We start from the raw sequence: 27,366 nt of genomic DNA on the forward strand, positions 1-27,366 counted from the left end.
GGGCCATCACAAACCAAAAAAGGTTGAGCGGGGCTGCATTTTGTAAAGCATGTCCTCCAATGTCTTAACAATCTTCATACAGCTGAAACCAGCCTCATGTAATTCCAGGAGAAAATATTAATTCCTTTGGATGTTGTCCCTCAGACTGCCTCCATTCTCTGCTGCAGTCTTCTTCAGATTCTCTGTTATTTTTTTCAGAATTCAGCATCAGGCTTGAAGCTCTTAAAAGATTATTTTCCTCAAGTAAAACACACTAGATCACAAATAATCACAATAGTAAAATAGTAAAAAACTCAACGTTTAAAACCTATAATTTGCAGCTTGTGCCTAAAATCTGGAATATTCCCGTTATTGTCAAAAACAAGACTGTGACTCTCTGATATACTTTCAGAAACTTTTTCTAAGACTACATCAATAAGCTGATCATCTTTGCGCATCTGCCCTCCCCTTCCCTCACTCCCTCTCTACCTCCTCCTTCCCCAGGAACACGCCCCAGTTTTCCCTAGCAGCCTCCTCCAGTCAGCAGAGCTACTGCGAGCACCACGCGTCTCCACCGCCGCGCTGTTCTGCGGGTTCTGGAGGAGGTCGCTCCGGTACAAGGTGACTTCTGAAAGGCTTCCTCTTTACCTTTACACAGCACAAATGCTAGAAGAGGCAATAATCCCAGTCGCGACAGGACGCACATTGTGAGTGTCGGTTTCTTCACGTTTCTGCGCACCTGGCCGCTCAAGCGCGCAGGCTGCACGCCGAGGAAAACATTCGAGTTAGTGCCCTGTCCACTTCCACACCTGCCGCCACACTTGTCCCGTTTAACCTAAGCTTACGATCCTCCAAGAGCAATGTGGAGAAGCTTTCTGACCCCCTCTGCAACCCAGCTGCTCTTCCTGTGCGCCTGAGTGGAAAGGTAGCCGCCGTGTCCCGAGGAGGATGCCGAACAGGTAAACAGAAGCTCATCTTCCATGTTTGTATGTATGTGAAGAGTTCTGTGTAGTCCGGGTGTTTGCAAAATAAGTTTTGAATAAAGAAGGCAGGGATAAAACGTATTTCAAACGCTCCTTTCACATCCACGCACTGTCCAGGCTGTGCTTGTGTGTAATTGATGGAGGACCACTTTATAGTTTAAGTGTAAGATCAGCGGTACATTCCTACAGAAATTTGAAACGCTTTTGTCAGGATGGAAAAATCTTTTAAATTCTTATTTTTTTCACGTGAATGATAAAGTTACTTTCAGAGTACAACAAACTTGAGTTTCCTCCCTGCAGGATTGCTCTACTGCTGCAGAAGCTTAATCATCAGACATCATGTATTTTTCAAAGACAAAAAAAACCCCTTACATGTTCATGGAGGCTGTGCAAGGAGAAAACCTGTCTTTGCCAGTTTTATGACCAGTATAATCCATGTTTAAATACTGATTCCAGTCATTGCCAGTTTAAACACCATGTTAATGCATGGGGCATATTTACTCTGACTCCTCTTCTTGGTGTTTCACAAGGTTCAGAAGATTAGTTCAAACTGAGATGTCTCGTGAACAAATTCAGTGCTCAGCATTTCTTATGGTGTCCCGTGTGTCTGTGCTGATGCACTATCAGTTTTGTCTCCAGCAATTTATTATTGACTCAGGAGGCGACAGGTGCTATTTTCAGTGCTGCTGCTTGTCATCATTATTCTGCATTAACACTCTAATAGGGCTTTTGTTATTAGTTAAGTGCCTAAAGCTCTGTGGTAGCCAGCAACAATGAAGATAAAAGGCAAAGTGCAGACTAATGAGCAATAGTGTTGCATATTACAGTGCTTTGGTTTAATAGCCACTGCATGATGCCGCTGCTTGTATAAGCTTCAGAAAATGAATGCTGCCATATTTCAGACAGTTAACCTAAAAAAACACAACGGTATTTAGTGATTGGTCAAACACTTTGAATGACCTTTGTAAAGGTTTTCATGGCAAGAGCTCTTTTGTGTTTGCACAAATATTGATTGTTGTCTCTGAGAACTAAAGGTTAAAGTAATGTGGCTTGCTTAAGCTGTGCTGTTTTTGGCTTGTATTGATGGCTAGCGACCCTTCTCAAATTTTAATCAAGTGGGTTTTGTGGTGGATCAGAAAATCTAAAAATGATTTATATGAACAATCCTGTGTGTATTTAAAGGCACTAACCAGGACTGTAACCAAGATTTTTAAAATTAAGGTTATTATTTTGAATTTCTCCCTAGACACCAATAAGAATTCTTTAACATGGTAAACATTTGCTCTGTGCTAAAAGGGTGTAAGGCTTTTACCACATATTTTGTCATATTGACATTCATTAACCATGTCCTGAATCATTTTGCTTTTTGCTGTGAGGGAAAACAGCATTTACTCATTCCTGGGCAGCAGAAGTAAAATCACAGTGGAAATACTGTTAATTCTGTTTTTTTTTTTTATTCTGCAAATATTAAATATTCTGCTGATTTTTCACTTAATTAACATTCAGATCAACCATTTGGTAGAGCACATTCTTGTTGAGAAAATTTATTGAACACAGTATCCATACAAACAAAATGTGGGGTCTAAAAAAATAATTAAAACAGTGATTATTTGTTGTTTTTACTGATTATTGTTATTATTGCCCTATGGAGATAAAAAACATTGTTTTTCTTAGTGGGGATGTTAAAGGGTTAAAGTTGCTTAGGGCGAAGTGTTGCTATTGCTCACAGAATCCAGTTTAACACTGGCAGTAAGCTGAGGTTGAGCACTTGTCATCAAAGCTGCCCTCAAGTTATTTTAAAATGACGTGCATTGTATGCAGTTGCATAGCCTTTCACTTTTTGCTTTATTGTAGATTTAATATGGATGGATAAAATGATCATTTTTACTCACATATATATGGTCTCATAATGTCAAAAAGAAAACATGTTTTTAGAAATTCTTGGAAAATCCTCTTTGGCAGCGGTTACACCTTCAAGTCTACTTGGATAAGTCTCTACAAGCAACAAATGACAATTTTATCCATCTAAGATTAAATCTGCAACACAATATAGTGAGCAAAAAGTAAAGGGCTTGATAAGTCCCTTGATATTTGAAGTAAAATATCAAGATAAACATATTTCTATCTTGAGGTTTAATTAGGTAACATTAAATGTTAAATTAATGTCTACTCAAAAAAATGAGACAGCTGTTGACAAAAATTGAAAACATTTCTTGCGTTATTAGGATCGACATTCAAGATTTTCTCTAATTTAAGTTTAACAGTTTTCCAGCTGTTCAGGACTGTTTCAGTGCTAAATACTGAGGATAAAACAAGAAAAACGCCTGAATCTTATGTTTATAAAACTTTTTTTTACCTGATTATTAAATTGATTTATGGATGTACATTGAAGATGCATATTGGAGATCTTTGCAGATTTGAGTTCTGCTAATTGTGGCAATATGTGCATTAAGTTGGTATGTTTAGCTTTAAGACTGATTTATGACAAGAAGAAGCGGTGTACTTGTGGTAAGTTGCTGTGGCATTCATTTGCACCCTATTTCAGATGACTATTTTGGAAGTGTGATTCTGCAACTTCATCTACCCATGCATTTTCTCCCATTTATCCGAAGGCTAAACCAAGGACTGTGGTTAGTTACTCTCAATTAGTCCCTTTTGCAGTCTTTCAACTCACCCCAAAAACATCAGAATGACACCTATGCATCACTATCTTAGTAGAGTATGGGACTGATCAAAGGATTGCAGTTGAAGTTGTTCCTGCAGGTCTAATTTGAGCTGTCAGAGGTCATGATGATACATAACTAGCAGCAGCCAGGACAGCATATTGCCCTGTTCATCTTAATGACTCCTGTGGGCAAGACAGGAGTGGACATTGAGGAAAGGCCTGAAAACGCTCTGTGGCGACCTTCTGGGAGTAACAAATGGAGCTTCTCATGCCTGGCAGATGATACCACTGAGCTCAGCCCGGGAAGCTGCCAATTACAGAAATGCTGTGAAAAGAAAAGAGAGAAGAAGAGAGTTAGTCTATCAGTCTGATTTTACAGCAGCCTTTTCAGTGCATCAATCTGGCCACTCCCTTATTCCTGAGCCAGATATTACATTTCACTCACGTTTGCCTTTGCAGAAGCACTAATTGAATGCATTCAGTACACACACAACGGTCTACCTACTGTACCAACATGACCTTGGTTACCAGTTCTTGATAGCTTTACTGAGCAAGTCACTTCAGTGAAAGCCTGCTGTGTCATCACTGCAGATTCACAATGGTCAGCCTGCTACGTCTAATTTACAATGATATCTGTGGGTTGCTACAACATGGATTAATTTCTGGCTTAGCAAACAATTAATAAAGGAGGAGGCAGGCACAAAGAAGAGGAAGATGGCATTGTGGGATTGAAATCTGAGGATGGTGCAGAAATTTGTCAGCCCCCTGCACTGACACCCTTATAGAAGTCATCTTCTTGCTTATAATAATATATGACTAAGGTGACTGTATCATTATTCACAGACTGGTGTTCTTTTGCCCGGCATCTCTTTCTCCTGAGTCCGATCCAGTGTGTTCTATTACCCCGCAGTAATGATTTGTGGAGGTCTGTGGCACTGTAACATCTGAAGGACGGCTCATTGCAGAAACTTCCAAAACAATATCATAACCCATATTCATTAGCCATATGGGTTCCATTCCCCAGATTTGTTTGATGCTATTTCGATGTCCTCCCACAGCGGAGCCACAGTGCAAGACTCGGATTAATTAAATTACATGATTTTTTTTCTTCTTTTGGTTTCTACACCTTTCTTATCTACTGGTTAGAATGAAGGTTGCAATTTAGGATTATTGTTTGGTTAGCAATTGTTTTAGTTTTTTTCAGTATTCAATTAATATTGATATAAAATGGCACATTTTCACATTCTGTCGGTTGTTACCAGGGAATATTGGCTTAATTTAAATAATTATTGTAACTTTCCATCCATTATCTATACCCGCTTATTCCTTAACCAGGGTCATGGGGATCTGCTGGATCCTATCCCAGCTCTCTTTGGGTGAAAGGCAGGGGTCCACCCTGGACAGGTCACCAGTCCATCACAGGGCCACATAGAGACAAACAACCTCACACACTCACACTCACTCCTATGGGCAATTTAGAGTCACCAATCAACCTGACATACATGTTTTTGGACTGTGGGAGGAAACCAGAGTGGCCAAGAGGTACATCCTGAACAGAGTTAATCTTAAGAATTTTGTAAAAGACAATTTCAGGTAATTTTTGTTTGTATTAGGAAATAATATGAAGTTTGTCATCCTAAAACTAAGCATAGATTTTTTTGTTTTTTGGCATGATTTCAGAATTTGCACCAAATTTTATTCATAGTTTTATAATACTTCGTAGTATATCAAGTGAGCCTAGGTCATTAACATACATTTTAAAAATTAGTGGGCCAAGAATAGAACCCTTACTGCACTTCTTGACGAAGCTTTAACCTTTTATACATATAATCATCAAAAGATATGAATTGTTCTATATAACAAAAAGTTTGAGAAGACTGCTCTAAATTCCAGAATTGTGTTGAAATACATACATACAGATTCACTTGGTTCGGCTGTTTTTATTATTAGCAGTTAAATGATGACAGAATTTTAAATGAACAGATTTTTTTCCTAGAGTAAAATATGTTTTATTTATTCTTCTGTGCTGAACAATACAATGAAATATAATACTGGTACCTCTGCAGTGCTTGCATCTTAAAGCCTTTGATATACTGAAGTTGGTTATGTCTTCTCGTCATTGTCTCCCCCCTTCCTCTCATTGGGCTGCTCTCTCGGACTGTCCATCCTCTTCTCTGTCTCACCTCTGCCTCCCATCACATAAGCTGTAGCTCTACAAAGAGCAATACATTTGAAACATACAGCAAACAAAATCATAGTACAGGTGGATGAGGTGTCTGAAAATAAAATATGATCTTGGCATGAAGATATTTCATGGGCCTGTTTTGCTCCGTGGTTTGAGGATAGTTCAGACAGCGAGGGGTTTAATTCCAGTGGGAGCCACTCACGCACTCAAGGTATATGAAGATGTTTGTGTTTAGTTAGCATTGTTATATGTGTGGAAGACAAAAAGTCAGATTTAATAAAAGAGCTTAAGCCTAAAGCCTAAAGCATTTTTAAGGCTGAAGCGAAGCCACCAAAAATTGTTTGCCCCACCAGTGCTAGTTGCAGTGTAGACTATAAAACCTGTCACCTTCATGTTAACAGGACTTATGCCAAACTATAAGTTCAGAGTAAAATTCATGCATTTCTTACTAAGAGAGGGAATTACTGGGTTTTTTGTTTTTTTGGTCGTTGATTTTTTTTTTTTTTTTTTTTTTTTTTTTTTTTTGGTAACTGATTTGTGCATGAGACAATTTTCATGGTTTGTAGTAAAGTTGAAAGTTGAAAATGTGTGAATTTTGCATTATTGACAGCTTTGATCTAACACTGTGACTTCACCTGTGGTCTTTACTGTGCAGAATCTGATTGCAAAATGCATCATAAAAGCGTGTTGGCAGTATTTTGGTGTTACTTTTGTGTGGTGGCAGGAAGTGACAACATGTTGTCTTTGTATATGCTCTGTGGTACTAATTGCCATATATTTCTTATTGGTGGCCACATAGGCTCATAGCTGGAAAGGTTTGCTGTTGGATCCCTATTGACTAAACTTCTTGTACTTCCTTTTGTGCATGGGTCATGTAACCTGTCCCATCCAATTTCCCGATTAAGAATAAGGCTGGCAATATTATAGATTTTCTTAGTCACAATTTCCATATAAAGATCAGAGCCAACAATGTATTCTCAATATCTTCTCTAAGCCCAATTGCTACTCATGCAGCTGTAGATGTAAATTGGTTCACAACTACACTGTATATCTCCATTTTGGCTCAGTGATTTCTTACAATTGCTAATCCACTGCAGTTATTGGCAAATGTTGCTCAAACAGCATGAAGCATGTAAGAATTGTATAAACTATAATAATAAACAACGTCAAAATTCCGGGGACACCAGATCCCTTGATGTTGGATCAACCAGTCAGTTAATAAGGGATAAAGAATATCAGTCTCTAATCTGAGGCGATTTGAGCTCTTTATTGTGTGAGATAAAGATAAATGATGACAGTCATAGATGTATTTTAAAGATTTATTTGACTATTTACACAGTAGGGGAAACAGAAGGAAACTTAAACTGAGAACCTAGATGAATTAAATTAAGACATGTTAAAATGCTGTACAAACAGCAGGTGGTTTTGCAGTGGTGGAAAAGAGATTTTGCTCAATTTATGTTTGGATTTGAGTCTGACGTCTAAACGGCAGTTTGGAAGGAAGATTGAGACAATCAGCACAGCCATGGTTACTTATCTGACTGCTGGGAGTGAGTTTACTGAGCTTCAGTCCGTTCCGCTGTGGGGTCGTCTGACTGCGGTCCGGCCAGCAGGTCTGTTGGCATCCTCGTAAGTCTTTCAGCTCCAGGCCTGGGGCATACATTCGCCGCCGTTGCTGTCTTGATCTGCTTGCTGACTGTTGCCTCTGTCTATCATTCATTGGAGCTTTGCTGCACTGTAGGTGTAATCAACACCACACTCTCTTTTGAATTTCCTGGATTCTCTCCTCTGCATGGGGAACGGAAGCAGTCTCTTCTCTACTTCATTGTTCTGCTCTGTCTGTTTTCTTCTGTTTTATTTTCTGCTTGTGTGAGTCTCTGTTTCTGTCTGATTCTCTGTCTTGATGCGGCCTTTGTTTTCTGTCACGCTGTTCGGGAATTCATCTGATTGGTCTGCCATCATGGTTGGCCAGATCTGGTTAGTCCAGGACAGTGTACAATCATTGCTGGTAGGGGTGCTGCATTGTTGTTCACTTTAAAATGATTCTGAATTGATGCGGGAAAGTTAATAATTTATTTTAATATTTGATTGAATAAAGTCTGGCAGGAAAGACACGTTTTAGCACTACTGGACTATGGCCTACATGCATGCGTGCTTAGAGCACATGCGCTACAAAAATGTTTAGGCTTGTAAGTATAGGTGCATATGAGCTTTATTAAGTATAGGTGCATATGAGCTTTATTAAAAGCTACAGTTTGGAGACATTTTGGATTTTATGAAATTGAATCAGAAGGAAAGCGGGAGTCTGTAATAAACATAATTAAAACTTTCTGGTGAGGACTGAAAAGTGAAGTGTGATGGTTTCATGACCTTTACTCCAGCATAATCTTTAGTCTTTTGGAGTAAAACCTTGGAGGTATTTTGTTCACCGGACTCTTATGGAAAAACTGATATGCAACACTTGCCATTTCAGTACATGTGTCGGTCTGTGCACATCGTTTATTTGTATACTCCTTTGCGCTCTTTAAGATCATCCTCTGGAGACTGATTGTCTGTTTCCAGCTTTAAGATGAGTTCCTTTGGTGGTAGGGCTTGTAGTTATGCAGCACCGAAGTTATGGAATTCTTTACCTTTGCACATTCGCCAACCTGATTCAATGTCCCATTTTAAAGGTCAGATAACATTTTTTTTAGAATAGCCTTAATTGATTTGCTTGTTTAATGTGTTCTTATAACGATGGTCTTTCCTATGTCTTGTTTTTTATTGTTTTGCTCTATATTGTATGGTGTCCTTGAGTGTCTTGAAAGGTGCCTATAAATAAAAGGTGTTATTTTTATTAGTATCAGAAAGGTAAGAATTACTGTCTTGCTGTGTTTGTACTTAAATATTAAGAAACTGTTGTCAGTGTGATAATTCAATCCTAAATTGGTTTGTACCATTTGAATTGTGAGGTTTTCTGCTTTCAATTGATATATAGTTTGTTGGACTTTATTCAAATTAGGCAGACGATCATTGGAAATACAATCAGTGGGGTGATCGTTCCTTTGCAGTGGCAGGTCCCAGACTCTGGAACACTCTTCCCATTGAATTACGTACCATCTCTGATCTGGCCCTGTTTAAATCTAAACTTAAGACTTATTTATTCAGACTGGCTTTTGGTTCATAGTATCACCCTGCCATTTTTGTGTTTTTGGTGTATTTTATATTCTTTTTTATTGTAGATATGCTTTATTTATTTATTTATTTTTAGTTGGTTGTTTTTAATGCTATAAAGCACTTTGGTCATCCTGGGTTGTTGTAAGGTGCGATACAAATAAAGATTGATTTATTGATAGAAATACAGTTTCTGACCCAAATACAGGCAGTGGGGTTTTGACAGATAGCAAGTATAGAAACAATGCATTGATGCATCGTTTTTTACATTAGATCGTGAGCCTCCAAATTGAAATTGAATCGAACTGTGGAATGCCTACTCCCACCCCTACTTGCAGGCTAGTGGTTCACAGTCATCTAACTGCAATGATGCAGTTTCACTGGTCTGAGCACTGTGTGATGCAAAGAGCAACGCGTACAAGCAGAAAAACAACAGGAACAATTGATAAGTCATCGGATAAGTTTCGGGTCATTTCTGGGAACATATGTTTAGGTTATAAGGAAATGGTTTAAAGGTAGGCTATTTGTAGCAGGCTGTGACCAGCGGGGAGTCTGTGTGTTACAAAGGGCTCTCTTAGTTAGAGACAATGTGTCAATTCTGCAGGGTCTGTTCATGATCAAAGACTGCCTAACAATGCAGCATCAGATTGAGGTGGCGGTAGTGCCTCATTCTGTTTGCAGCAGTGCCATCCACAGGTCACTCTTCCTTCAAAACAATAAGTTCCTTATGGGTAAGTCTCAGATGGCTCCTTGTTTAATCAGTCTTGGGATGTAAAAATTTGCTGAAGGAGGTGATTTGATATCCTGCCTTGGGTGCACTACAAATACGTTTTTATTTTAGCATTTTGCATTCTGTTGTTTTATGTTTAAATATTAGTTGGAAGTAGGTCCATTATAAATATAAATATGAGCTGGTGGCTTATCCCATAACATTGGTTCTGTCTTGTGTTCTTCATTTTATGTTTTTTGTTGTGCAATTGAATATAAAAAAGAAAATTAGCTGCTAAAACTGTGCCTAAGAGCAGTCTTTAATGTTTATGACCTTTGTTTAGGCAGCAATTAAAACCTAACACACAATCACAATAGTTGTGTGTGAAAAACAGGATAAAATATACTAATCTGTTTTAAATATGCATCAGGTTAAACTATGTCTGTGTTATCACAGTTATCACATGGATTGTGTAGACAAATGTATTGATTAAAATGGAATAACAGATAATCCAACAAATGCAGCTCCTGTGTAGACAAATTGTTAGGGCATATATGCCCTGAGGTTTGGGAGCCTCAGGACATTTTAGATATGATATGTGTGATCATCTAAAATCAACCAGTAATAGAATGTAGTGTAGTGACAGGCTTCATTTTGATTTTCTCTTCACTCTGTCTTCAGTGTTGCAAGTCCAGCAGGGTTGAGTTAACATGCCTGAACTACATTTTATTCTGAACTATTTCATCAGTATTACGGTACTGTGTGTCTGGCTCGCTTTTTCAATTCTTTCATTTCTGCTGGTGTGTCCGTCAAGTCAGTTACAAGCCCAGTCGGGATGTCTACTGTGATTTGAAAAGCAACCAGCAGGAGGAAACTGTAGACAAAACCTCACACTCTGCAGTCCTTTCTGTCTGTGCAAGCTTTTTCATCAAGTCCACAGTGTTAATAAAGTCGCTGATGTCAGTCTGCTACAGTTGTCCAACGGACAGTGAGGCAGAAACCTCATTTTCTTTCTTTAACTTTGGATTTTGTTGCATCATGACTTAATATTTTCTCTCTCAGCATTAGCCCTGCTGCTGCTGCTGCCGCCACTGAATCACTGTCATAAAAAAGACTTAACACTCAAATTTTATTGGAACGTGTGGACGCAATGCTGCCATACTAAATGCAAAAATCATTTATAGTTATATTTTTTGCAGCAAGCTGATTTACTGAGTTATTTCAACAAAGTAATGGCAGTCTCTAAATGAGACACAGGTTCATGAAGTGCATTAATTGGGTAAATTGGTGGAAAAAAGATAGAATTGAACTTCAATTCTTTTTTGTATAGTTCAATTCAAGTTCAGTTGAACTGAATTGAAAAAGAATGAATTGGACTATATCCATTTTTCTGCTAATGAATACAAACTAAACGAAGAGATCACCAGAAACAACTTCTTACATTGATGTTGAAATAATAAAATAAGCTGAAGCTTGAATTGGCCACACATGGGTCTACACATGGGTTACGTCTGGCTGTCTGTGTTTTAGTCTACACATTGCAACAGTGGTCCGGGTGTGATGCTTACTTCTGTGCAACTATCTGCTGCTATCAATTAGAGCTTAAAATGGGGAGGTGCTGTCAGTTACCATGGCAACCAGTGTCTTTGGCAGTGCATTACATCCCCTGCAGGGCTGTGAATGGAGCGCTTGCAAGTATTACTGCACAGTACATTTTAAAGATTCAAAATCTTTAGCACCTGGGGACAGAAACAATAAGCATGAAATTCTTAGCAGTGTTGGCAGACTTGTGCTGTTCGTAAACCCACTTTCTCTTTAAGTTCTTGGCTTTGTATGAGTTGCTGAGGCTATTTTGAATGTTAACAGATAGCTTTGACAATTTTAGGGAATTGCAAAAGTGTCTTGCAGGTAGTACTAGTAATTCACTGGAAGCAAGCACGTTATAGCAAGCAAGTTATACAGCATAAACTTACAAATTACCTGCTCAAATACTTTTACAAGCTGCTTTAGGATTTTGTCAAATGAAAACATCTGAGTAAACAACTTACTATTTTTCTACAACACACTTTATGGCAAAGTGAAATGTCAAAAGATGTTGACACACATGGATTGTAGCCAGAGTTCAAGGATTTTAAGGGCTTGAGGAGAGTGTATATTCTACAATTCAAACTTGTGTGTGTATTTTACAAGATTATTCCGATATTGCTGGACTTTGCAATTTAAAAACAAAACAAATTAAGGATTCACTTTTGCTCTACCAGATTTTAAAGACTTTAAAATAATTGACAAGGGATATGTGTATCTCCTTCTCAGTAGGCATAGTACATACAGTAAATCAGCCTACTGTACATACTGTAATCCATGACTTGATGCAGATAAACCATTTGTAACTTGAATTCAAAGAGTATTTGATTCAGTTGCGATTAAATACTATTTATCTCAAATTCTAATTTTATGTTTTCTCCCAATGAATTAAAATTTAGTAGTAACAGCTGGGAGCAGTTTACTTCAGTTCTCTGCTCAGTGAACATGGACACATATAATTGTAAATAAAAGCAACATATCAGGTTGTGCCTTGAACCATGTGTACATTTGAAGTGTACACATGGCACATGATTGAAGTCACAAACTGAAGTGGACTATTCACTGGCAGTGAACACATCATCATCTTAATGGATGTGGTAGAAAAGAGCAGATTAATTACTGAGCATGAACATCTTATGCCCTCTGTTCAACCTACCTCCCTCCTTAGATTGATAGAGGCAAAATAGAGCTTCTGGTTTGCCCAAAAGTACAAAGGGTTGCTCTGAGCTCTCCGGCAGTTGTCTTCCTTCCTCATGTCAGCTTGGCCACCAAGAGTTCCCAATGGGTAATTTCATTTTGTAGGAGTGAGCTTAAGAGGAAAAAAGGTCAGGGATACTATTTATATGATATGTTTATTTGATAGGGATACAAACATGAACATTATTACAAAAATAAAAAACTGCAACCTATGCAATGTTCTTAGGCCACACAGCTAAAAGCTAATTCGCAGACCCTGTCCCTGTAAGGACAAAGACACAGTACGTTACATTGGTGAAACAGACAGTAGTTAACAATAAAACAAAGACACAAAACAATAAAACATTGAAATAGTAAAAACAGTAAAGGAACCTAGACAGGTTCTCAAAATCACCTCGGTGTAACTCTGAGGGTGACAGCCCACTTCCAGTGAAGGTTTTCTCTGAGAACGGTATATGAATGGAAGTGCTGGCATGATAGACTGTATGAAGAGTAAACCACTAAAACTGGTTGTTGAAGGATCACTGTAGGTGAGCATGGCAAGTACAAACTTTCTAAAATACATTAAAATGTGAGGAAAACTGTGCTCATGGTGGTATCTACTTGTGCTGCAAGTTGTTCCTGAACAGGTAGGTTCAAGGACTGTCCATTGTTTGGCCAGATTGTACTGTACTGGTCGCTGATGGTTGCACACCTCAAATCTCAACAAAGTGAGAGCTGCATCTCCTGCACACCAATTAGTTGATCCAACTTCCTATTAGGAAGTGGTAGAAGGGGGATGGCACATCCAAATAACAAATGGAGCTGCTAGAGGAGAAACTTGCCAATGAAGAGAGAAAATATAAATGTTCCCAAATATTTCTGTTTTTGCTGCTTGTTTTCACAAAGTCTTCCTTTTTAATTTACATTTCTGAGTCTTTCTACATTTCCGCTACTTTGCTATTTGAGTGCCCCCTGGACAGAATGTTAACATACACAAGTATAAATGAAACAGCTATTCAGCCATGTCTGAATGATAATGCATACGTTCTCTAATGTAATCTAACTGTGATGCAGACGTTTTTCCGCTTTATTTCTATCAAAGGATGTGGGTGGCCTGGTTCACCCATGCAAACTCCAAACTCAAAGGCATTATGTTGACTAGGGGGTTGCACCCAGAACCATCTTGCTGTGATGCAACAGAGCCAAATACATCTGTTGTAGTACCCAAGACAAAGTAAGAATAAAGCCCAGAATAAAGTCAGTGCACCCTCAAAATATATTTAGTAGCACGTGTGCGAGTGCAAATAATTGTCATTTTACGACCAATTTCTTTGGCTGGCAGAGTGGTAGAGAAAGCCCTTCTCCGTGTCACTGTCTCTCTAAGGAAAGAAAGGTTGCTTCATTGTTTTCATCGCTGTCATTGTGGGCGTCCTGTGATAGTGTGAAATCTCTGAAGAACATCATCTGCAAAATAATACAGAGAACTTTAGTAGTTGTGCTGGATACCTATGTGGTGGATGTCGAAGCTGATGTGGTTAAGAGTGAATTTCCAGCCCTGCAGATGTGAAGCCAAAGTCACAGTGGCAGTGACAATATATTCAATAAAGGAAATATGTTAAATATACAGTATACACAATATACATTTTAGTTATTGTGTTTGCTTAAATTTCGTTTGGTGCTCCTAAAGTGCTACCATGTAAAAAAGTTAATTTCTAACCCTGTACATCAATAAAAAACCTTTGAAATTGCAACATGCCATGGGCTACGACGACTCAGAATTATTGTTTACCAATGTTATAATTAATAGCGAGTTGTGCCCGCTCAATTTAGCAAGTGATTTCCTTGAGCAATCTGTGACACGTTTTGAATCTGTTCACTGACACAGTCTCTTTATTGTAAAAGCTCCCTACATCACACCTACCTTCACAGAGATGATCAGTCCACTTCCAAACGACGTTAGGCCAACGCAGCCTCAGACATTGTGACAACAACTAGCTAGATACTATGGACAGCTATGGACAGCAAAATTTAAACAGAAGTTCTGTGAATTTGTGCGGATGCAATTACGCAGTGTTTCGTTGCCTTTACCCAAGAGTATAAACAGTCTTCGAACTCTTGCGTAATTTAAACATTACTGTACATAGTCACAGTATTTGAGGCATTTCTTTTTCTTCTTATAAGGGCAGCATGCACTAAACTACATATGAAATGCATATTTATGTTGGGATTCTCAGCATTAAGACTCAAGACGTACGTTGTGAGTGTCTGAACTGACTGAATTGCATGACTCTCACGGCCATTGCATGAGACTTGTGTGGCATATATACTTAACTGCTGTTATTAATGTGCTATCAATAAATTTAGCAGTTGACACTATGCTAACTATGGATGTATGACTTTGGCTGGTATTGGTACAGAAGGTTAGATTCGGTTACTGGAGGTGGAGGCAGCAAATAATAACAGACGTAAGTGAGTGTAAGTAGTGAAAGGGTACCATGTGTTAAATGAAAGTGAAAGCAAAATAACAAAATAACTCCAAAATATTTACAGTACTGCAGTATGACAGTTACCAGTTGTAAGTGGGTTAAAGTGCGCTATTATATTCACAGAATATTGGTTCATACAAGGGAAAACGCGCTGCAACGGCCGAACGCTGCAAATACAGAAACGCTGCAATAGCCAAAACACGTGCAAGAGAGAAATGCGTTCTACAGTGCCTGTTCCCAAGTGTTAATGATGAGTCATACTATTAAATGTGATGACCTGCGGCTTATTCTATTACCTTGCTTTCTTGCACAGGCAGACCCCTGTAATTAAAGTTCAAGTAGCGGCATTAGAAAAGCAGGTTGGAGCCAAAACTCAATTAAAAATAGCCTTGCACATATACCACAGAAGAAACATGTTCAGCACAATTTAAATGCTTTACTGGTTTTGGTTATCTTGAGGAGATTGATGTTTTCTTTAAATTGATAACTGAGATAAATTATAAATTATTACATGTCGCCAGATGATCATTTACAAAAATTAAGAGCGTGCACCATCCTCTGTTTTCATTTTTCTGTGGTCTGCTGGGAATGTTTGTTGGAAGATGTAATGTGGAGGTCCCTGGTCAGGCCAAGGGGTTTTTATTCTCATTAATAATTTATTGTAGCAAGGCTGCATGTGACTGTGATATTAATGGTGTGTTTGGTCAAAAGTGTAAAAAAGTATGACTACATAGATAAATGATCTTTTTTCACTTTTATCAGGTTGGTGTCAAAGGTTGTGAATTCCTTTACATTGGCCTGCCAGAGGGGACAATAAAACCGTAAGACGGAGATGGAGAATTTATGGATTTATGGAATATATTTATTCAAATCACCATGCCGGGCTGTTATCAGTGTGGGTTCTTTTTTGTCTGTTTTTCCCAATAAGAATCTAAAGTATTATGCTGACTAACAAAAGAATTAGAGATTGAATTATTGCACTAAACTGACATCTCTAAGCACACTGAAGTACCCTTTGTACAGTAGGGTATGTAAAAACTGCAATACTGAAAAATCACTTGGCATACTGGTGTACTGCTGTTATGTTGAAGACTCCTTTTAGGATAATGAAGTTACACATAACCTATAAATGAAAATAAATAATAGTCTGGAGTAGTGCCTGTAGCTCTACCTATCTGTCAGGCTCCATGCAACCCAGCAGCTGTATACCATGTTCATAAATGTCAGCTAACCTCATGGTTGACTTCCTTCTGGCTCCTTGCAAAACAGAATTATTTGATTTTCCAGATGTTATTGCAATAGATGAATCATACTTTGATAAGTTATTCAATGTTCAGTCAATAGTTTGTGAGACTTAAATATCCAAACTCAACATTTCAAAATAACAGTCATTTTCTATGGGGAAAATGTTTTTTGGGCCACTGTACATCTTTACAAAAACCCAACAAATTCCTTATCAGCAGCACTTACAACAGTAACACAGGTAACAGTGGAGAGGAAAAACTCCTTTGAACAGAACAAACCTCCAGCAGAACCAGGCTCATTTTGGGTGGCCATCTGCCTCGACCGGTTGGGGTGAGTGGATAGAGGAGAGAGAAAAGAACAGCAACAATAAACAACAAATAGACACTGCAGGTTGGTGGGGCCAGTAACTGCACATCAGCGATATACAGCTCCAGGACCAGGGACACCTGCAGAAGGTACAGAGAGAGAGAGAGAGAAAGGGAGAGAGCGAGAGACTCAATTGTGGAATATACATGTGAGGGGGGAGGAGAGGAGAGAGGAGTTCAGTGCACTCAAGTCCTCGGGCAGTCTAGGCCTAGAGCAGCATACAGTGGGTACGGAAAGTATTCAGACCCCTTTAAATTTTTCACTCTTTGTGTCATTGCAGCCATTTGCCAAAATCAAAAAAGTTCATTTTATTTCTCATTAATGTACACTCAGCACCCCATCTTGACAGAAAAAAACAGAAATGTAGAAATTCTTGCAAATTTATTAAAAAAGAAAAACTGAAATATCACATGGTCATAAGTATTCAGACCCTTTGCAGTGACACTCATATTTAACTCACATGCTGTCCATTTCTTCTGATCCTCCTTGAGATGGTTCTGCTCCTTCATTGGAGTCCAGCTGTGTTTAATTAAACTGATTGGACTTGATTAGGAAAGGCACACACCTGTCTATATAAGACCTTACAGCTCACAGTGCATGTCAGAGCAAATGAGAATCATGAGGTCGAAGGAACTGCCCAAGGAGCTCAGAGACAGAATTGTGGCAAGGCACAGATCTGGCCAAGGTTACAAAAGAATTTCTGCAGCACTCAAGGTTCCTAAGAGCCCAGTGGCCTCCATAATCCTCAAATGGAAAAAGTTTGGGACGACCAGAACTCTTCCTAGACCTGGCCGTCCAGCCAAACTGAGCAATCGTGGGAGAAGAGCCTTGGTGAGAGGTAAAGAAGAACCCAAAGATCACTGTGGCTGAGCTCCAGAGATGCAGTAGGGAGATGGGAGAAAGTTCCACAAAGTCAACTATCACTGCAGCCCTCCACCAGTCGGGGCTTTATGGCAGAGGGGCCCAACGGAAGCCTCTCCTCAGTGCAAGACACATGAAAGCCTGCATAGAGTTTGCCAAAAAACACATGAAGGACTCCCAGACTATGAGAAATAAGATTCTCTGGTCTGATGAGACCAAGATTGAACTTTTTGGAGTTAATTCTAAGCAGTATGTCTGGAGAAAACCAGGCACTGCTCATCACCTGCCCAATACAATCCCTACAGTGAAACATGGTGGTGGGAGCATCATGTTGTGGGGGTGTTTTTCAGCTGCAGGGACAGGACGACTGGTTGCAATTGAAGGAAAGATGAATGTGGCCAAGTACAGAGATATCCTGGAAGAAAACCTCTTCCAGAGTGCTCAGGACCTCAGACTGGGCCGAAGGTTCACCTTTCAACAGGACAATGACCCTAAGCACACAGCTAAAATAACAAAGGAATGGCTTCGGAACAACTCTGTGACCGTTCTTGACTGGCCCAGCCAGAGCCCTGACCTAAACCCAATTGAGCATCTCTGGAGAGACCTGAAAATGGCTGTCCACCAACGTTCACCATCCAACCTGACAGAACTGGAGAGGATCTGCAAGGAACAATGGCAGAGGATCCCCAAATCCAGGTGTGAAACACTTGTTGCATCATTCCCAAGAAGACTCATGGCTGTACTAGCTCAAAAGGGTGCTTCTACTTAATACTGAGCAAAGGGTCTGAATACTTATGACCATGTGATATTTCAGTTTTTCTTTTTTAATAAATTTGCAAAAATTTCTACATTTCTGTTTTTTTCTGTCAAGATGGGGTGCTGAGTGTACATTAATGAGAAATAAAATGAACTTTTTTGATTTTGGCAAATGGCTGCAATGACACGAAGAGTGAAAAATTTAAAGGGGTCTGAATACTTTCCGTACCCACTGTAACTAAGGGATGGTTCAGGGTTACCTGAAGCCAGCACTAACTATACACTTTGTCAAAAAGGAAGATTTTAAGTCTAGCCTTAAAAGTACAGAGAGTGTCTGCCTCCTGAACCCAGACTGGGAACTGGTTCCACAGGAGAGGAGCTTGATAGCTAAAGGCTCTGCCTCTGATTCTACTTTTGGAAACTCTGGGAACCACAAATAGACCTGCACTCTGAGAGTGAAAGGCTTCATATGTGAGGAGAAAAATTTAAAATTCTGTTCAGGATTTTACAGGGAGCCAATGAAGAGAAGCTAATATGGACTCTGGCTGCAGCATTCTGGATTAACTGGAGTTTTTTTATGGAGATACTGGGACATCCAGATAATAATGAGGTTCTAAACCAGTAGGAACCGGTTTAACATTCTGGATTAGCAAGGCTTTTTATGGAGTTACTGGGACTGAGTCAGATCATATTTCATTACTAATTTATGTAAAAAAAACCAGGAAATTGGAAACAGTGCCATTATTTGAAACTGTATAGTATGATCTCACTATTGACAGGCTGAACTATTCCTTTGTCTTTCTTGCAGTGGTATTTTTATGAACATGTGCATAGTGCATGTTCTTAATCTTGCAGAACATCTGGTATAGTATACTTACAGTGGGTACGGAAAGTATTCAGACCCCTTTAAATTTTTCACTCTTTGTGTCATTGCAGCCATTTGCCAGTATCAAAAAAGTTCATTTTATTTCTCATTAATGTACACTCAGCACCCCATCTTGACAGAAAAAACCAGAAATGTAGAAATTTTTGCAAATTTATTAAAAAAGAAAAACTGAAATATCACATGGTCATAAGTATTCAGACCCTGTGCTCAGTATTGAGTAGAAGCACCCTTTTGAGCTAGTACAGCCATGAGTCTTCTTGAGAATGATGCAACAAGTTTTTCACACCTGGATTTGGGGATCCTCTGCCATTCTTCCTTGCAGATCCTCCCCAGTTGTGTCAGGTTGGATGGTGAACGTTGGTGGACAGCCATTTTCAGGTCTCTCCAGAGATGCTCAATTGGGTTTAGGTCAGGGATCTGGCTGGGCCAGTCAAGAACGGTCACAGAGTTGTTCCGAAGCCGCTCCTTTTTTATTTTAGCTGTGTGCTTAGGGTCATTGTCCTGTTGAAAGGTGAACCTTCGGCCCAGTCTGAGGTCCTGAGCACTCTGGAAGAGGTTTTCTTCCAGGATATCTCTGTACTTGGCCGCATTCATCTTTCCTTCAATTGCAACCAGTCGTCCTGTCCCTGCAGCTGAAAAACACCCCCACAACATGATGCTCCCACCACCATGTTTCACTGTAGGGATTGTATTGGGCAGGTGATGAGCAGTGCCTGGTTTTCTCCAGACATACCGCTTAGAATTAATGCCAAAAAGTTCAATCTTGGTCTCATCAGACCAGAGAATCTTATTTCTCATAGTCTGGGAGTCCTTCATGTGTTTTTTGGCAAACTCTGTGCGGGATTTCATGTATGTTGCACTGAGGAGAGGCTTCCGTCGGGCCACTCTGCCATAAAGCCCCGACTGGTGGAGGGCTGCAGTGATAGTTGACTTTGTGGAACTTTCTCCCATCTCCCTACTGCATCTCTGGAGCTCAGCCACAGTGATCTTTGGGTTCTTCTTTACCTCTCTCACCAAGGCTCTTCTCCCACGATTGCTCAGTTTGGCTGGACGGCCAGGTCTAGGAAGAGTTCTGGTCGTCCCAAACTTTTTCCATTTGAGGATTATGGAGGCCACTGGGCTCTTAGGAACCTTGAGTGCTGCAGAAATTCTTTTGTAACCTTGGCCAGATCTGTGCCTTGCCACAATTCTGTCTCTGAGCTCCTTGGGCAGTTCCTTCGACCTCATGATTCTCATTTGCTCTGACAATGCACTGTGAGCTGTAAGGTCTTATATAGACAGGTGTGTGCCTTTCCTAATCAAGTCCAATCAGTTTAATTAAACACAGCTGGACTCCAATGAAGGAGCAGAACCATCTCAAGGAGGATCAGAAGAAATGGACAGCATGTGAGTTAAATATGAGTGTCACTGCAAAGGGTCTGAATACTTATGACCATGTGATATTTCAGTTTTTCTTTTTTAATACATTTGCAAAAATTTCTACATTTGTTTTTTTCTGTCAAGATGGGGTGCTGAGTGTACATTAATGAGAAATAAAATGAACTTTTTTGATTTTGGCAAATGGCTGCAATGACACAAAGAGTGAAAAATTTAAAGGGGTCTGAATACTTTCCGTACCCACTGTATGTTCTTGGTTGAAAATATTTTGAACAGTAAGATGGCTTGCATATTGAATGCTAATGATATTCAGCTGTATTACCACTGAGGTGTGAGGAAAAGATGATATGTGATTTGTGATTTGTTTCATGATTTGTGTTTTACTGATTCTTATCTGAGCTATAGTCATTCCACAAGAAAGCAGCAGGCCTTAAGTTTTTTCTGTCTCTCAGGTCAGTCCTCCAGCTCTACATTCATTTGATCTTGTAAATGCTCAAAGGGATTAAGTAAAGGACATGTCAAAGGCCAAAAAGGCTGGGAAACTCGAAATACTCTGCACTCAAAATCTGAAAGTCAACAATCAATATTTGTTCCTATATGACTTCAACTAGGTTGAGACAGCCTTTTCTTTTTATGTCAGTTAACTCATTGTGAGCTAACCAACCTGTTCCATCTTTGTGGTAGGAGATTGGACTTGGTTTTTAGAAATGATTATATTAGTGAATGAAATTCTGTTACCTGTAGCAGAGCATAGTTGTGCCGCGCTGACTGAGCAGGTAGTGTAGGCTAGAAAACAGGGGAATGACATTTATCTGTGACTGCCTCTCATCAGACTGTCTCTTGTCACTCAGTTTTCTGTAGCCCGCAAGCTCACACACAGGACACAGAAAAGCATTTCTGAACATTTATTCATCACAGTTTCTTATTTTGCTTGTCCGGTTGCCTCATGAGATCTTATTCACATGTCTATAGACCACTCAGATCTGTATAGACCACTCCTTCTTAACAATGAAACAACAGGGCTACACAAAGCACACAGATTTGTTTTTATTTACAAATGAAGTTATAAAATGTTTCTTTAAAGTACAAACTGTGAAAGCAGACATAAGATTAAAAGCAGACTGAAACACTATAAGTTATAGGATATAATCAGGTCTTTACACTGGACTGGTTTGAAAATAAAGGGAGCAAGAGAAAAGGGATTTTTGTGATTGGCTGATAATGCAAATCTATAATCTGTAACTCAGACCAGACGGGATAAAGACAGGTCGACCTGTGATCCACAGAGCTGAACTATGAACACTCTAATTAATAGTGGAAAATATATAAGCAGTGAGTGCTCCCTCCCAGCTGTGCAGGGCCCACTTTATTATGATTATTTTATTAATTTATTTTCTGACAACAGACAACTGGCAAGAGTTCAAGTTGAGCTGGGCAAGCAATTACTGTGTGGCATGTTGTCTGCATGATAATCATTTTTTTTGATGCATCATCATTAACTTTAAAATGATTCTGAGTTGATGTGGAAAAGTTAACTGATTTTAGTATTTGATTGAATAAAGTCTGACAATCAGACATGTTTTACCACTGCTGGACTACATGCTGGTGGGCATCTTGTGGATGGCCTAAAGATTCCTACCCCTACTTGTTAGTGGTAAATTAACACTCTCAGACTTCAACACTGATTTTGCTGTGTAGGGATGTTATTTTTAAGAGAGTGTACTGACTCTGTTCATGCACATTGTCCTGAGAACTGAGTAGTCCCTGACTGAAACAGAACAATGCTTGAAGTTTTCATTCAGATGTAAATGCAGGTATTAACACTTTTGCAAGTAGACCATTGTCATCCTGTCACTCCCATCCTGTACCTCTGTGTTCAACAATTTGTCTTGGGGAACTTACGAGTTCATTTAACACTCATGATTTCCTGTGTAGTTCATAGAGTTTATATGTCAATCAGTCAAAATTAACACAAGGGGCTCATTACAGAGATGAGGCTATTTTATTACTATATGTACCTAATGCATAATATAACACATCTGTCAGTAAAAATAGATTGTGAATCAATCATTGATCAGTTTATGTTCAAAGAAGCACAGCTTTAAGTAGCCTGTAATCACAATAAAATCTTTTTATAGATTCACCACTAGGGCTTTGTTTTATCATCATTAACACAGTCTTTCATTGTTTTATGGCTAAGGGTTTATTTTGAAAACATCACAAAGAGCTGATTGTTTTTCTCCTCCAGGACATTTCCTGCCTGTGTACAGTATCATGGAAACACTTTATGTGTCTTTGTGTGTGGCACCAGATTCCACCCTCTTCCGATGATTCAAAGTTCTGTTTTCAAGTCTAACGATGCCACTGAGAGTAGATCTTTTTTATTGACTAGTTGTGCAACTGTTATATATATATTCTTATCTTGGATGTAGCTTATTTAGGTCTCTCACACACACACACACACACACACACACACTAAATGTAAAACAGTTCATCTTACTGAATGTAAATGACCAAAATAGTTTCATCAACCCTCAAATGTGAATGCTCGTTATAACAAAATTTCTTTGCACAATTTGGATACAATGTTTCCACTTATTTGATCAGTGTCTATACACTGATTATAGTATATTTTTATTTTATTTGTGTCATGTATATTCTCCATGCACATTGGCCAGATGGGCGAAGTAAAAATCTTAGGGTGGCGCACCAAATTGGTCCTCCTTGTGGTAACTCAGATTCAGTTTAGCCTGTGGCTGTGCATATGAGAAACACACAAACAGATAAACACAAATAAGCAAATAAGTAAAAAGAAACATGGCTCTCCCAGATTTCAGTATTCCAATGTTGACAGGTATGGCTCAGAGGGCCAACAGTATTACAGGCATTGTATGGTATAAATGCACATTGTTTTATTAATGGACTTTTCCTTCCCACTGCTTCCCACTGCTCCGGGTGTGTGTTCACGGTGTGTGTGTTCACTGCTGTGTGTGTGCACTTTGGGTGGTAATGGAATTTGCCCATTTGTGGGACTAATAAGGGTAACTTAACTTATTCTTACCCATTAGCATCACATTAACGCTGCATATTTGTTTTTGCATCTAAAAGACATTTTACAAACACATGTACAGTTGAACCTGTTCTGCCAAAGAGATGCACATTAAAAACTGCAGGATTTAGATTTGTAGATTCTGGCTGGTCTTGTCTTAGTGTTGGAGATATGTAATAATATAATGAATGACCTTACACCGTGCACAACATGCTCTGCTGCCATGTGTCTATGTGACTGTTTCTTTTCTGTTGCCTATGTACTGGGTGATATATCATATTTGAAATGAGTGTTGACAAAGATGTTTTCATTCTAGCAAACTACATAGTACATAGTATTCTTAGTAACTTATGGGGTTGTGCTGCATGTTTAATAGAAACATGAAACCTGGTGTAACAGATTATAATTCAGATTCAGACCCCTTCACTTTTTCAGTTTTGTTATATTACAGCCTGATACTATAAGACCCCTCAGGTCATCTGGGACAGGTCTATTGTGTGTTCCCAGAACCAGAACCAGAACCAAACAAAGTGAAGCAGCATTCAGTCACTATGCTCCTCACTTGTGGAACAAACTTCCTGAACACCTGAGGTCTGCTCAAACTGTCAGCTCATTCAAATCAGGACTGAAAACTCTGTTGTTTACTGCTGCCTTTGAATAATTGTTATCTTTGTTTTCTTAATGTGCTTTTATGTTTTATTTTAATTTACTTTACTTGATTTAAATTTATTTTATGTTAAATGTCTTTATTTTTAAATGCTCTTTTCAATGCTTTAATGCTTTTAATATAATTATATGCCTTGTAAAGCACTTTGAATTGCGTAGTGTATGAAAGGTGCTATACAAATAAATTTGCCTTGGCCTTTGCCTATAATTATTTTCTTTTCTCATTAATCTACAGTCAGTCAGTCATTAATCTACAGTGCCACATAATGACAACGTGAAAACAGAATTTTAGGAATGTTTATAAATGTATGATAAAGAAAAAAACTGAAATATCATATTTACATAAGTATTCCGACCCATTACTCAGTACTTAGGTGAAGCAGCTTTGGCAGCAATAGAGCCTCATCTTTGTGGGTATGACACAACAAGCTTTGCACACCTGGATTGGAGGATTTTCTGCCATTTTTATGGTAGTTATATCATTTTATGTATATCATTGCTGACACTGTAAATTGTATTATTAAAGATGATAGTTATTATTGTCATTATTGTTATCATTAACAATATTTCACTGACAATAGTAATGCGTTATTTATCAGTGACTTTGTGTCACATTGTATTGCTGACGTAGTTTAGGCATTGATGTTTATATTGCATATGCATCACTGTAGTTGTTGTTTTCTTTCTGTGTTTTTCTCTCTTCTCTATCTACACTCTATTTCTCCCTATCCCTATCCCTATCCCTTCTGCCCTCCATCCCCTGAACTGTCTTGTAGCTGGAGTCATTAAAATAAATGAGATCTATTCAATAAGAGGAGTTGGTTCTACACCTCTTGGAAAAACAACTATGTTGGCTCAAAAAGGCATCCAGATCTGCCAAGCAGCTGGACAGGACAGGTTTAAAAAAGAAAAGAAAAGAAATTGTAAACATTCTTCAGGCTCAGCTCCTTGATGTAGATCGGAAACGGGGTAGTCTGTACATTTGAGTGCGGCAGATGTTGAGTTGAGTTTCTGCTGTATTACTTTACTCAAATAAAATATTTGTGATGTAAGTAGGTTGTGTGCCATTACACAGCCAGATTCACAAGCTAAAAATGTAACCGCGTTTAAAGTGCATTTATTTACGTAATGCTTGTCTGTGTGTTTATGCATTGTGCATACGTTCTCCATATAGGCTGTCATATTTGTACGCCTGACTAGAACGTTATTGATCTAAATATAAATTAAATAAAATAACCCAATTTAAAATCATTCTATTTACTGCATTTTTGTGCTGTGGACTATAAATGATCCAGTCTTTTCCACCAGTTTAGGTACCTCCAATCCACCTGTCCAGGGACATGGAGCACAACCTCATAAGGAAGATAGAGTTATTTACACTGAGTTCTAGAGTGATAGTAGGGTAAAATTAGTTGGGCCATTTCCTCCTGCGCTCCCAAAGTGAACAATGTGATTGTTGTGATGAATGAATTTTGGTTTAAGATATGAGTTTGATTTTAAGAGATGTTTAATAAACAACAATCACTCACTACAAGCGCAAACACTACTGGATTTAATCTTCATAATGTGAATCTAACAGAGTGAAATTAAATGTGTGTGAGGCATCAGTACTTACAGTTGTTCCGCTCACATTTAATTTTTTACAATCTGAATTTATTTCTCCACCTCACCATCTGTGTCACAAAACTCCCCTTGTCTGGGGGAATGGGTCATGGGTCAGAGTTTGCATACAATTGTGCACATTTTCCTGTTAGGTTAGTTTTATATAAATCCCAAACTGTGTGACTTACGCCACTTTCAGGCCTTGTTTTGTGCATATGTAACGTTAAAGTTAGTGTTGCTTGGTAGGGTACTTTATTCTTCTCTCAACTTTAAATATGTATTTAATTGTAGTCCATCATGTGATTAAACTGCTTTTAAATGTCATTATCAATACACTTTGCTGTTACACATTTACAGAAGACCTTTTTTACACATAGTTTGTCTTTTCAGAAGTCTTGAGTGCAAATACCTGCTCTGGTTGTTAAAGTCCTAATGCAATGTGGTTTTATATTAACTTTTAGTATTGCTTATTTTCCCAAGTGCTCTTTGGAAAAAGGCAACCATGTTGAAATAATCCTCTTTTCAAAAATTGAGCTAATTCTAGAGTTGGCCAAATCCAGTTATAAGTGGATTTCAGTTTTCTACAATATATATACAGTCCAAAGTTAGAAAAGCCCAAAAATGTCTTCAGCTGTCAGATTCCACCATAGCAAACTGTCACTTTCTACCATAACTCTATAAAACCTTCAGCAATGAAAAAGATTCAATATTATGCAATGATTTACAATTCAGAATAGAAAAACAAGTGCTTCTCTGTCCCCTCAGGATAACCCTTTTTCCTCAGCATCACATACAATACATACAACATACAATACAAGAGTTTTTGTCACAGGTTACAATGAGGTGGAAATGTGTTTTAGGTCGGGGTACAGAACATCCTCAGAGATGTAACCTAGATGTTTTTATCCACAATACACAGATCTACTGCCTTGCCTGTCATATCTCTGACTCAATACTGTTGCTCTGTTGACCTTGGGGGGAACAGAGCCTCTATCAGAGGCCTGGGAGTTTGAGGGTTCTTCTCAGTATCTTAGCTGTTCCTAGAACTGCGCTTTTCTGGACTGAGAGCTCTGATGTTGTTTCTGGGATCTGTTGGAGCCACTCTCCCAGTTTTGGGGGTCACAGCCTCGAGGGTGCCGATTACCACGGGGACCACTGTTGCTTTTTTTTACCTTCCACATATTTTCTAGCTCTTCTTTCAGCCCTTGGTATTTCTCCAGCTGCTCATGTTCCTTCTTTCTGATGTTGCTGTCACTTGGGATTGTTACATCTACCACTATGGCCGCCTTCTGCTGTTTGTCCACCACTACTATGTCCGGTTGGTTAGCCATCACCTGTTTGTCGGTCTGTATCTGGAAGTCCCACAGGATCTTAGCTCGGTCATTCTCCACCACCTTTAGAGGTGTGTCCCATTTTGACCGTGGGACCTCCAGTCCATACTCTGCACAGATGTTCCTGTACACTATGCCGGCCACTTGGTTATGGGGTTCCATGTACGCCCTGCCTGCTAGCATCTTACAACCTGCTGTTATGTGCTGGATTGTCTCAAGGACATCTTTGCACAGCTTGCACCTGGGGTCCTGCCTGGTGTGGTAGACCCCAGGCTCTCACTACACCTAGCTGTATGCTAGATGT

The 27,366-nt window shown here is 39.0% G+C and overlaps 1 protein-coding gene across 1 annotated transcript in view; it reads left to right on the plus strand.

Annotated features, from left to right (window-relative positions):
* The first annotated feature begins 547 nt into the window (after positions 1–547).
* Positions 548–27,366, plus strand: part of LOC113137221 (heparan sulfate glucosamine 3-O-sulfotransferase 5) — a 99,474-nt gene continuing 72,655 nt past the window's right edge. Inside the window, exon 1 of the mRNA XM_026318728.1 lies at positions 548–938. The gene's annotated coding sequence lies outside the window, so the exon portion shown is untranslated. The remainder of the gene's footprint in view (positions 939–27,366) is intronic.

Source organism: Mastacembelus armatus, chromosome 24 (assembly GCF_900324485.2).
Source record: "Mastacembelus armatus chromosome 24, fMasArm1.2, whole genome shotgun sequence".
In the NCBI taxonomy this organism is placed as follows: Eukaryota; Metazoa; Chordata; class Actinopteri; order Synbranchiformes; family Mastacembelidae; genus Mastacembelus; species Mastacembelus armatus.